Here is a 13,460-nt window from a genome sequence, read left to right on the forward strand (position 1 = left end):
GGGAGTTGAGATCTTCCTGGTCGGTCTCCGATAGTTTAGGTAGCGAGATTCCCTCTAGGAAAGAGTGGAGTTCTGCCTCCGTGTGTTTTCTCTCAGAGGTATATAGTTTGCAGTAAAAATCATGAAAAGTTAAATTCATATTTTTTGGGTCATATGTGACCTCGTCCTCTGCTGTTCGGATAGCCATGATTGTACGCTCTGACTGCTCCTTTTTTAATTGGTAAGCAAGCAATCTACTGGGCCTATTGCTATACTCATGGTATTTCTGTTTAGTAAAGAAAACTGTGTAGTCCAAATTCAGTTTGGCTTTGGCTGCTTTAAGATGACTCCAGGAAGTGCTGTCTAGGGATTGTTTATGTATTTTTTCACAGCATTCCAGCTCCCTCTCAAGATCTAGCCTGTGTGCTTCCATTGCTTTTTTCTTAGAGGAAGCATATGCAATTAGATGACCTCTTAGTGTGGCTTTAGCAGCGTCCCACATTGTGGCCGGAGAAACAGGAGAATCTTTATTGTCTCGTGTGTAGTTGTCTATCCATGTAGTTACCAATGTATGGAACTCGTCATTTGATAGCATGGAGGTGTTGAATTTCCAGCTCTTTGACCTCGGGATGTTTTTGCAGAGGTCAAAGCGGAGGTGGACAAAGGCGTGATCTGAAAGTGCTATGGGTCCGATTGTACATGTGGCTGAATTTATGAAACTCTTTGGGATAAAAATGTAATCTATACGGGAGTAGGTGTTATGGACATTAGAGTAGTATGTATAGTCCATAGATGAGCTATTATTCTCTCTCCAGATATCTATCAGTCCCATCTCTTTAGTAAGAGAGTTCAACATCTTTGCAGATCTAGGATTTGTGGTGGGGACTTGAGATGATTTGTCTAGGGTTGGGTTAAGGGTACAATTAAAATCTCCAGCCACCACGCCAAAGGAGACACAATGCTCATTGAACAGGGTTATGATTTTTGACATGAAGGCAGGAGTATCTGTGTTAGGGGCGTATATGTTTAATATAGTAATTGGTTGACCATATAGTGACCCAGTTATCAAAATAAATCTCCCCTCCGGATCAGATATGTTTTTGTCAATTATGAATGGAACATTTTTATGGATAAGTATGGCTGTGCCTCTACTGTTTGATTTGAAAGATGAGAAATACACCTGTCCCACCCAAGCTCTGCGGAGTTTGGCATGTTCAGCATCACAGAGGTGTGTCTCTTGTAATAGCGCAATGTCTGCTTTTTCCTTTTTTAGAGCACATAGTATCTTTTTTCGTTTTATTGCATGCCCTAGACCATGGCAGTTCCATGTCAATAGATTTAAGGTACTAGTCATCGTCATCGAGCAGTAATCGAACTTTAGTGCAAGTCATCGCTGGGTAAAAGTGGATAGTAATTACAGCTGCGTTCACATAAAAGGAAAATAAATGGTGTACATAAAATAATAATCTCTGAACACCCCAGCCAAGTTCCCAAACAACTCGACAAATCCCGTTGGATCTATTACCCCCCGCTCAGTCTCAATTCTGTGTTCCGAATGGAACAGTTAGCAACGCACAACGTCTCCCTCTCCCCACCAAAGAAATGCCTCATCCTCTCCACCCCGCATTGAGTAAATAACACAGTTGCCCTCGTCCAGACCACAGTAAAAGAGGGGAGAAAAATACAAATCAATAGCACAGCCTACATATACCTCCCCCAAGGGACATAGGGAACCCCAGGTAATAATAGCAACAACAACAAAAAACAGGGAAATAAAAGTAGGCTGAAACATTAGTAGGCCTAAGTTAGGCTATACAGCCCACCCCTCTCAGTTAAAGGACAATAAATATAAATTGGACGGCTATAATGACATTTAGGGGGTGGATCTCTGGATATCGGCTATATGTCGTCTTACCTCCTTTAGTAATGGCATTAATCGCATTTAGTCATTGGTCTGTTTCTCATTGGCCAGGATTGTCTTTCAGAAAACGTTTTGCCTCTTCGGGAGTTTTGAAGTGTCGCAAGGCTCCTTGGTGAAGAATCCTGAGCTCGTTTGGGTATTTGAATCCCCTGAAGATGCCTCGGTCAATGGAGTATTTCTTCACTTCGTCAAATTCTCGGCGCTTTCGGCGTATTCCAGCTGACACGTCCTGGTGTAAAGCGAGTTTGGTGTTTCCCACTGTGATGGTGTTGTTTTTCGCCGCCTGTAGGACTCGTTCCTTGTCGGTGAATCTCAGGAAACGTATGGTGATTGGGCGCGCTGGTTGTCTGGCTGCTGGTGGGGGCCTCAGTGCTCGGTGAGCTCTCTCGAGTTCTATGGGCCTGTCGGTGGGCAGGTGGAGCCACTCGGGAAGTTTGTCTTGCAGGTAGCGGATCAGTGGCATGTTTCCCTCTTCTTTTTCGCCCAGATTGAATAGAACACAATTATTCCTTCGCCCCCTGTTTTCCAGGTCCTCTGTTTTCTCTTCCAGATGCTCAATTTTCTTTTTAGCATATGCTATTGTTTCCATGGCATCTGTCAATAAGTTTTCCATGGATAGGATTCGCCCCTCTGCCTCGTCCAGGCGCCCCGCGTTTATGGTTATCTTGTTGTTGATGTCAGGCAAAGCGTTTTCCAGGATTGTCACCTTGCCCCCTATCGCACTGAGCTGAGAGTTAATGGCATCTAATTTGGTGTTTAGTTCTGTACGTTGGGATCTCAACTCAGAAAGGATGTCTTCGACAGAGTGCGAGGTTGGCATTCGTTGTGCCTCGTGGGGGAGCGGGTTCTCTTGCTCCTGGCTAATGGCGCTAGTTTTTTCTGAAGCTAGCTTCTTCTTGGAGGCTTTTTCCGTCGCTAATACTCGAGTCCGGGTAAAAATGTCACATGTAGTGTCGCCTTTTGTAGCCGCCATGACTTTTTCTTACTAAAGCTAAATGAGTGTGAACTTGGAGTGGAGGTAAGATTAGGAATTGGAAACTACTTGTGCGGAGCTCTTAGTTCATGCGGCCATCTCGTTCAAGGGTCACGTGATCCCCCCACTATGGCTCTTCTAATACTGTACAATTCTAGAATTGTTAGATATTGCTGCACTTTCGGAACAAGAAGCACAAGCATTTCACTACACTTGCAATAACATCTGCTAACAATAAAATGTTATTTGATTTATATCTTGCAGTCATGTATTCCTGAAGTTCTCTCAGACCCTATCTATTCTATATTTGGAACTGAGGTTGCCTGCAGTACTGTTCCAGGGCAGGAATGTCACCTCCAGTCACAGGGTTACACCACGTAAACAATGATATGATTTGCACTGGTCAGAAGTGGACACTCGCCAGATAACACACAGTTGAGAGGGAATAATGAGCGGTAGGTAAGTTTTAGGTTTTATTTATTCTCATCAAAGAAAATAAGTGAAATACAAAACAGTACAGGTACAAAACTGGTAAAAACGGTGTGCAGGTGAGGTTGGAAGCTCAAAAGGGCTTATATGAAAACCACACCACAAATATAAGAACCAAAAACAATAGTTTGTTCATTCAGTTAAAATCAAATTATATTTGTACATGATATACTCAGTATACAAGAAAAAACATGTTTGATTATGTGTGTGTCAGTGAGTTTAAGAGTTGATTCTTGGGTAGTTTGGTTCATCAGGCTGACCCACAATCTTTGCTTGAAGTTATTGAGGGATTTGGAGGTTTTTGCAATGTGAAGATAATAATTCCATAGTATGGTACCTCTGTATCTGATAGATAATTTACTATGTGAGTGGGGAGGGTGAAGGTTATCATAATGTCTTGTGTTATATAGATGGATTTCAGAATTAACCTGGAAAAATCCATTGAAGGGTTTAGGGAAAGGGAAAGGGGGATACCTAGTGTCGTAGCGTGACTTTCATTAAATGTGAAGACTGGTATATTATCAAATAAATCCTCTATGTGTAATTATTCCTTACTTGAAAAAGTAATGATGTAAACTTTAATTAACTAGGGAGTCGGGTCACCATTGGAAAATGTATAAAGAGTCTCTATTTCCCAAATTAACTCTTCAGATATTTTCATATCTTATCGATTACAGTCTTCTATTAATGTATTACCTCATCAGTCTCATTCCTGAATGTCGCAAACCCTAGCATGATAAATCATGAATCAGCGATATACAAATTGGCTTAATTATTTACTTACTAACTAACTAATCAATCACAGAATTACATAAACACATACACAATAGTTATACATTGGTTAAGGACATGATACACTGATAAGTCCCTGGTGGTTAAGCCGATATGACGGCTTAGTAGACAAAGGAAAGGGGTGGGGCCAGCTCAAAAGCGGGAAACTCAGAGTGGACCCACGTCGACTACACTACACTCATGGAAATGCTAATACTTTGAACATGAACAACCGCTCATTCAAAAAGAAACTGCAATTGACATATTTACGAGTGTATGCCTTTGTTGTCCCTCTCTGTCTTCGCCGGTCTGTCTGCTGGATAGTCAGTCGACAGAAAGTCTCTGGTTTGTCCACCAGAGATCAAAGTCTTTCGTAGTTGTAGTTTGTTAGAATTTATACGTCAGAGTACCATTTGGAAACATTCTTGAGAATGGATCTTTCAAAGTACCATTGTTCTTAGATCTGAGACGTTTACCAGACTAAAGTATTTAAACAGCTGAAGCCGGAATAACTGGTATTTTGTTTGTATATTTCTTATAGCCATTTCAACATGGGAACTTCCATCCCTGTGTTTTTAACTAAATGTAAATGTTGTCACGAGCCCTTTTATTAACTCTGTGGAAAGGGGCGTTCCATGACGTTTGGGTATAATGTCTGTGCTCACGGGGGCGTGGCCACTGACTGATCATAAGTTAATATGAAAAACAATTCTCATTTGAAGACTAAGTTCACATTGTTATCTTTCCAGAAGTATTCTTATGCTTAATCATTTGTTTCATACAACATTGAGATGCAAACCCCATACTTGAAAAGTGTATACAAACAAAGAAACAGTAATGTCTGTCTCCTGTCCTTCACCAAATGAAACAAACTCGACATGACTGTTCCTCAATTATTCAACCTTTTTATGTCAAGGTTTGACCAAGTGTCTGTCTGTGTTCCACAGTCACATTCCAATCTCCATACTACAGAGCCCAGAAGCAGAGTATTTTACGACCGCCATAAAGCGCCTATTCCACCTCTCCCCCTCTGCGGGAGAGAAAGAGGGTGCTGTAGGGCTGCCCCACTGTAATCTGATCCTTCAGATATTTACAGGAGAGTCATGACACTAGTCAGGTGTATAACTGAAAGCATTCAACTGAAATATGTCACATTTAACCCAACCCCTCTGAATCAGAGAGGTGCAGGGGGCTGCCTTAATCAACTTCCACGTCATCGGCACCCGGGGAACAGTGGGTTAACTGCATTGCTCAGGGGCAGAACAACAGATTTTTTTCCTCATCAGCTCGGGGACTCAATCCAGCAACTGTCTGGGAATTTGTAGATGTAAGTGCATAATTGGAGTTCATTAGTGTCGTAAATAGACAATATATTGAGTTTCTTAAACAAAGGTGTAGATGGAGCCAGGTAATTAGAGGAGGTGGCAAGTCTTGCAAATATATTTTGTATGATGAGTAATTTTTGTAGGTAGGAGGCTTATGTACTGGCCCAGACAATATTGCAGTAAATATGAGATATGGGTAAATTAAGCTATAGTATAGAGTTAGGAAGCAAGCCTGATAAACCAAACCACTAATCTTTCTGATGATACCAACAGATTTCCTCACTTTGAGAGGAATCTAGTGGATGTGACTTGTTCCATTTCTTTCCCTCCAATTGAGATTCTGGCTTTTTTTTTTAAGCATTTTTGTTATTCTTACTAGTAAATACATTTTGATTTTTTTGGATTTTTTTACAACTAAAGATAATTTGTTTAATAACGGAACCACTCAGAAAATGTGGCCATACCGGAGTTGGCTTCAGAATCAAAATACTTGTCTGATAAAATCAAATTGGTATCATCAGCAAAGAGAATGGGAAGTATGTAGAAGACACAGCAGCAAGGTCATTGATAAAGATTAGGAAAAACAAAGGTCCAATTATCAAACTGTCAAAGGAATTTAATAATTCTCTTTGCTTACATTAAACACACACACACATTCCTTCCTACACAATGGTTATCATTTCCAATGACCCCTTGTCCATGCTACATAGCCTCTTTCTTAGGAACTAACATTATTAATCAGATATTGTAAAACAGGGTAGAGTTTAATTAATTATAGTTCTATTTAAATGTAAATATTGTTTAGTCATTATTCATACAATTCCTAAACAAACAAACCCTTAATGACTAAACAATTCACACTGACATATCAAACACTATATGGAAACATTAATGTTATACAAGAATAAACCAAAACAATACATGTATTTACATTCGATTGTCATCAATGACTGTTCTAGAACTACATCAGAATCATAACTCTTCTTATCAGGATTTGCATTACAATCTTAATCAAAGAAACTGTCTAAACATTAACAAGAAACCATCTAATTTCCCTAAACATCAAAAATGGTCTCATCCAACATAGGCTCCTCGTATGTGTAAAATACGGATTCATCTACTAGGTCTGGAGCCATGTATTCCCCATTCCACTGGTCAGAGCTTGGAATTGGTCCGTATTTCACCATCTGTTATGTCATCGATTTCTCCAGAGTCCTAGAAATGAGAACCTTTCCCACAACATTCACACAAAACTAACACAGTCACACAGGTGAAGGTTGCCCAAAACACAGTGATCATGACGTTTATTCATTTCCCAGACACACTATCAAACCAATTTATTAGACCATTATCTACCCCAGAGTTTTTTTTTGCCAGGGCCTTGGTCACTGATCCGTCTGGAGCTGTGTCATCGGGGATGAAATTACAACATTCTGCTCCGAACCTCATACACCCCCACCCTTTTCAGCCATTAACATGTCCAAGGCTATTCTATTCTGCCAAGCCATCAGGCTGGTCGCTTTAGTCTGCTCTGCCAATCCTTTTATTGCATCTCTGATATCATTAATGAAACGCTGTGGATTATAATAAACATAATTGATCCAGTCCACATTCATATTGAGAGTAGAACACCAGAAAATACTTGACTCTAATCCTGCTAGGATCTGATTTCTTGCTTTGAACTCGTCTGGGACCCCCACCTCCCTGGAACACTAATGCTATCAATGTAAACTCTATTGCCAAAAATATCCTGATTGAGAACTCCTCTCTCTTCTACCTGGCTCTGGGTAAGGGTAAAGAGCATGCCTAGCTGCACTAGTGCACAACTACCGGTCCAATTGGTAGGCAGGCCAGGTCACAGTCTCACACCTCCACAAATCACCAGACATCCACTCCAGGCCTTTTCATCTGCCAGTCAAGTCCCTCATTGTCTTGTCGGTTGTAACATTCTCTGTCCTATTGCATGTCCTTACTTCCCCTACGTCCCATCCGTGTGTGATTTTTATTTTATTTATTTCACCTTTATTTTAACCAGGTAGGCTAGTTGAGAACAAGTTCTCATTTACAACTGCGACCTGGCCAAGATAAAGCATAGCAGTGCATAGCAGTGTGAACAGACAACAACACAGAGTTATACATGGAGTCACATGGAGTTAACAAGTCAATAACACAGTAGAAAAAAAAGAGTCTATATACATTGTGCGCAAAAGGCATGAGGAGGTAGGCGAATAATTACAATTTAGGAGATTAACACTGGAATGATAAATGATCAGGTGATCATGTGCAAAAGAGCAGAAAAGTAAATAAATAAAAACAGTATGGGGATGAGGTGGGTCAATTGGGTGGGCTATTTACCGATGGACTATGTACAGCTGCAGCGATCGGAGATAAAAGTCTCCAACTTCAACGATTTTTGCAATTCGTTCCAGTCACAGGCAGCAGAGAGCTGGAAGGAAAGGCGGCCAAATGAGGTGTTGGCTTTAGGGATGATCAGTGAGATACACCTGCTGGAGCGTGTGCTACGGGTGGGTGTTGCCATCGTGACCAGTGAACTGAGATAAGGCAGAGCTTTACCTAGCATGGATTTGTAGATGACCTGGAGCCAGTGGGTCTGGCGACGAATATGTAGTGAGGGCCAGCCGACTAGAGCATACAGGTCACAGTGGTGGGAGGTATAAGGTTCTTTAGTAACAAAACGGATGGCACTGTGATAAACTGCATCCAGTTTGCTGAGTAGAGTATTGGAAGCTATTTTGTGGATGACGTCGCCGAAGTTGAGGATCGGTAGGATAGTCAGTTTTACTAGGGTAAGTTTAGCGGCGTGAGTGAAGGAGGCTTTGTTGCGAAATAGAAAGCCGATTCTGGATTTGATTTTGGATCGGAGATGTTTGATATGAGTCTGGAAGGAGAGTTTACAGTCTAGCCAGACACCTAGGTACTTATAGATGTCCACATATTCTAGATCGGAACCATCCAGGGTGGTAATGCGGGTGCAGGCAGCGAACGGTTGAAAAGCATGCATTTGGTTTTACTAGCGTTTAAGAGCAGTTGGAGGCCACGGAAGGAGTGTTGTATGGCATTGAAGCTCGTTTGGAGGTTAGATAGCACAGTGTCCAAGGAAGGGCCAGAAGTATACAGAATGGTGTCGTCTGCGTAGAGGTGGATCAGGGAATCGCCCGCAGCAAGAGTAACATCATTGATATATACAGAGAAAAGAGTCGGCCCGAGAATTGAACCCTGTGGCACCCCCATAGAGACTGCCAGATGACCGGACAACATGCCCTCCGATTTGACACACTGAACTCTGTCTGCAAAGAAGTTGGTGAACCAGGCAAGGCAGTCATTAGAATAACCGAGATGTAGCGAGCCATGCAATAATAATGTCCTCCTGTAACTGTGAAAGGGGGAAATCTGAATGTGATGAGCACATGGGGATACAGAAAATGCAACTGTCATTGTCTGTTTTCCCTGCTTCATGAACAGCTTTACCATACAGGCCATTCCCCTGAGTGAATCAATTCCATGAAATGGAAAGAGAATGGTTATCAACTGAATTTTTGCTGTGGAGCAGGCCTAACATTCTTCTTTCGCTACTGATCTGGCTTTATACTGAATCCATTCTAACCACAGGTTAGAATCCCCATAACCAGTTTCAGTTTCCACCTCAATCACTTCCTTAATATTTTTCGTCTGAACTACCCACACAGGCCCTTGACTCTGGACAACTCCATAGTCAGTATCTGCTTTGTCAGGGGCTCTGCTTTATTCTGGCTGATTATAGAGCTATCATCTGCTCTAACTTCTTCTACCCGGGAATGGCACTAGGTTATCAACTGAAACCCTTACTTTCACTACACTCCATCTTCTACCATACTGGGTATGTGGATTTATGTTGCCCTCTCTCTCAGTGTGAGCTATAACCTGTTTCCATGAACTGCACAGGTATCTTCCACAATGGCTCGTAGTCTTAGACTGCCAAGGAGTCAGAGACCCCATTTGGTCTACATAGAACTCCACTGAGACATCCTTCCCAATCTCCACTCTCCTTTCCTTACTATTCCTTTCTAGTGACCTTTTGAGATGCTATGGTAATATCAAAATTCACATGAGTCAAGCACATGAGTCAAGTTACCCTCTTTGGCCTTCTCGGGGTTCATGGTGTATCAGGAATATGGCTCCCACGATCAGACAGCTCAGGATGGCCAGCACCCCTGTGAAGCCCCACCCTCTCCCAGAGAACATATCATCAGCCAGAGGCCAAGTCACACTTTCACTTCTATGAACGCTCACAGCGGGGAAAGGTCGGGTATAAGGGAATCTTCAGTAGAGAGTTTAACCCCCGAACCCTGTTGGTTACGGTTCTGCTCCTACCCCTGTGATTGTTTGACAGTGTCAGTGTGTCTTTACCCTCCTATAATTTGTGATATGCACCCAGGTAGCTCTTTCAGCTATCCTCACTGTGTAGGCTGTCACCAGGAGTACTTGGTATGGCCCCTCCCAACGGGGCTGCTTTCCATCTATTCTCCTCAGGGACTGGATTGAGTGAATCACCTTCTCCTGTAATTCACCTGCAGTGCATAAAATCTGGGATATACAGGTTTGGTTAACAAACAGTTTCTCATTTGTTCTATCTGATTATATCTTTAACATCTATGCCTACTCGTTAGCTAGAAATGTTTATTTTTTTATCAGTTTATTATCCAATAGGCCACAAAGTGTCCTATCCTAGACCACAATTTACCCATCTCCCCTTTGATACCTGGCTCTGCCCAGGTAACAACCTTGCCTACTCTAAACAATGACTTAGGTAAGATTAGTAAATGATCCTTATGTTCTGACATAATCATGTAGGAGCGCCCTTTTCATTCTCCACATGTCCAATTCTCCCTTGGGCGTCCATTCATGTCTATCCTGTATCAATTCTCTGTCAAGTGTCTTATCTACTTTAAGAGTTACAGTATCTATGCTGCTTTGTATTGTTCTTAAATATATATATGTTTATCTATTTAAACAGTAACCCTTTCCTCTCCTTTCTTATTTCACAGACACCAGTCAATGCTACTATTTCGGTGTCACTCTTAATCTTAATCTCATTTCCTGGCCCCCTTCTCCTCTCTGCTCTCAAACCTTCAAGGTCTCAGCAGTGCAGGGAGGGCTCCTCTGTCTACCTTTTCCCATATCTGTCTGCAGCTCTCTTTCTCATTACAGTCAGTAACAACTATGTGTTGTTTCCAAATATCATCTAAGTGTCTCACTGTTTGGCTTGATCTAAAATCATGTTTTAAAAAAAAAACATGTCTATGGTGGCAATCTCTAAAGTCCTTAGATAACCTTAATCAACCTATCTCGATCCTATCAATAATCCTAAATCACCACAGATGTCATATATCCCTGCCAACTTTAATACTATTTAAATAAAATCTTCTAATGGTCAAATAAAGCCAAAACGAATGCTAACCATATCATATCTATTTTCTGTGCTAATGAAATCTCTCCTTTGGGAATCCACTGTATTTTATCTAACAATAACATGGGTTATCCAATCAGTCTCATCACTAATTTAATATATGTTGCATAGTGTGGGATACCTTATCTACAGTAATTTACCATCCCTAAGAACTGCAACATATTTATTTTCATTAATAATTTTAATGCTTATAAAATCACTATTTTTCTATCTATGTATTTTCCTGTCCAAACCTCAATGTACCATATCTTCCCCTATTTATTATCGATGATAAATATGATTTTTGTTCCTGTTGCATCTACCAAATCAATTGTAGCCCATTCGAAACCTTCACAGCCAATGTTTAAAACAGAATCCTGAACCTCTTCTTCTTCCTCACTAGAGTTTATTCCCCCGCTCAACATAATTTGTCCTGCCTCAATTCCACTTTCTCCTCTGTGGTTCAAACTATAATTATGTCCAAGAGCTATACACTCCATTATAATTATAATTAATATATAATTAATAAAACTCCTAATATTCCATATGTGAGTGTACCCCTTTAAGATTTCTTGTCTCTGGGAAACATGGAAATCCCCTTAACTTGTTCGATATAGGGGGCACTCTTTTAATTTTTGGATGAAAAACGTTCCCGTTTTAAACAAGATATTTTGTCACGAAAAGATGCTCGACTATGCATATAATTGACAGCTTTGAAAGAAACCATCCTGACGTTTCCAAAACTGCAAAGATATTGTCTGTGAGTGCCACAGGCGAAACCCAGCAGGAAGTGCCGCATTTTTTTAAACCGCCTCATTCCGATGACTCCTTATATGGCTGTGGAGGAGCTAGGAGTCAGCTTACGTTTTCCACGTTTTCCCCAAGGTGTCTGCAGCATTGTGACGTATTTGTAGGCATATCATTGGAAGATTGACCATAAGGTTAACATCTACCAGGTGGTCGCTTGGTGTCCTCCGTCGCAATTATTGCGTAATCTTCAGCTGCAGTATTTTTCCGTTTGCCTTTGATGAGAAACCGACTGCCAGGAATGATTTTTCATCTAATAGAATTGTGAAAAAGACCTTGAAGATTGATTCTAAACAACGTTTGCCATGTTTCTGTCGATATTATGGAGCTAATTTGGAAAAAAGTTTGGCGTTGTGTTGACTGCATTTTCATTTTTTTTTCTTAGTGATGAACAAAACGGAGCTATTTCTCTTACACAAATAATATTTTTGAAAAAATGAACATTTGCTATCTAACTGAGAGTCTCGTCATTGAAAACAAGTTCTTCAAAGGTAAATGATTTTATTTGAATGGTTTTCTTGTTTTTGTGAAAATGTTGCCTGCTGAATGCTAGGCTTAATGCTATGCTAGGCTATCAATACTCTTACACAAATGCTTGTGTAGCTTTGGTTAAAGCATATTTTGAAAATCTGAGATGACAGTGTTGTTAACAAAAGGCTAAGCTTGTGTTTCAATATATTTATTTCATTTCATTTGCGATTTTCATGAATAGGAAACGTTGCGTTATGGTAATGAGCTTGAGGCTATGATTACGCTCCCGGATACGGGATTGCTCGACGCCAGAGGTTAAACCCAAATGTTTACTACAAACAAAACCTAATAATTCTGATAATACTTTTGAACTCCCTCAAATAATTTGTTTTAAATTTCCTCAATGTTTCATGTAACTCATTCAGTCTTTCTCCAAATAGTCTCCCCAAAATACTTGATAGGAATACCCTGCCATTAGACACACACAACTGTGATAAACGTACACTGGCCCTTTAACATAAAATAAACTCAGCCAGCAATCCACTTTGCGGACCTTTCATTGTTCCCCATAATGAAAACAGATTCTAATGTTAATATACCTTAACTTACTGTTTAATGGACAATAAAAATACATCTTATCTTACTGTTATTATTAATGGAGATAAAAAAATATACTGTCTTTGTTGGCTGTACTCAACTTTTATATGCTGAGTATACAAAACATTAACATGCTCTTTCCATGACATAGACTTGCTAAAGTTGTTGTTAAATCCACTTCAATTAGTGTAGGTGAAGGGGAGGAGACAGGTGTGCCATTCAAAAAAATGTAAGTGCCTTTCAACGGGATATGGTAGTAGGTGCCAGGAGAACCGGTTTGTGTTAAGAACTGCAACGCTGATGGGTTTTTCACGCTCAACAGTTTCCCATATGTGTCAAGAATGGTCCACCACCCAAAGGACATCCAGCCAAGTTTACACAACTGTGGGCCAGCATCCCTGTGGAACGCTTTCAACACCTTGTAGAGTCCATCCCCGACGAATTGAGGTTGTTCTGAGGACAACTAAATATTAGGAAGTCATTTCTGGTGTCAGGTTCTTACTTTTCAGAGTAAATAACTCACGGACACTAGAGAGCCTTAACCAAGTTTAATTCTTCCCAAAGAGTCAACTGTAATTCAGACAAAAGACATGGCTTCCCCCGTGGTGGTATTCCTACCCCACTTTGGGTGGAGTCTCCTCCTTATGTCTAAACATTGCATCCTTCCTGCTAAGCAGGGAA

Source organism: Oncorhynchus mykiss, chromosome 7, assembly GCF_013265735.2.
Source record: "Oncorhynchus mykiss isolate Arlee chromosome 7, USDA_OmykA_1.1, whole genome shotgun sequence".
Taxonomy (NCBI): domain Eukaryota; kingdom Metazoa; phylum Chordata; class Actinopteri; order Salmoniformes; family Salmonidae; genus Oncorhynchus; species Oncorhynchus mykiss.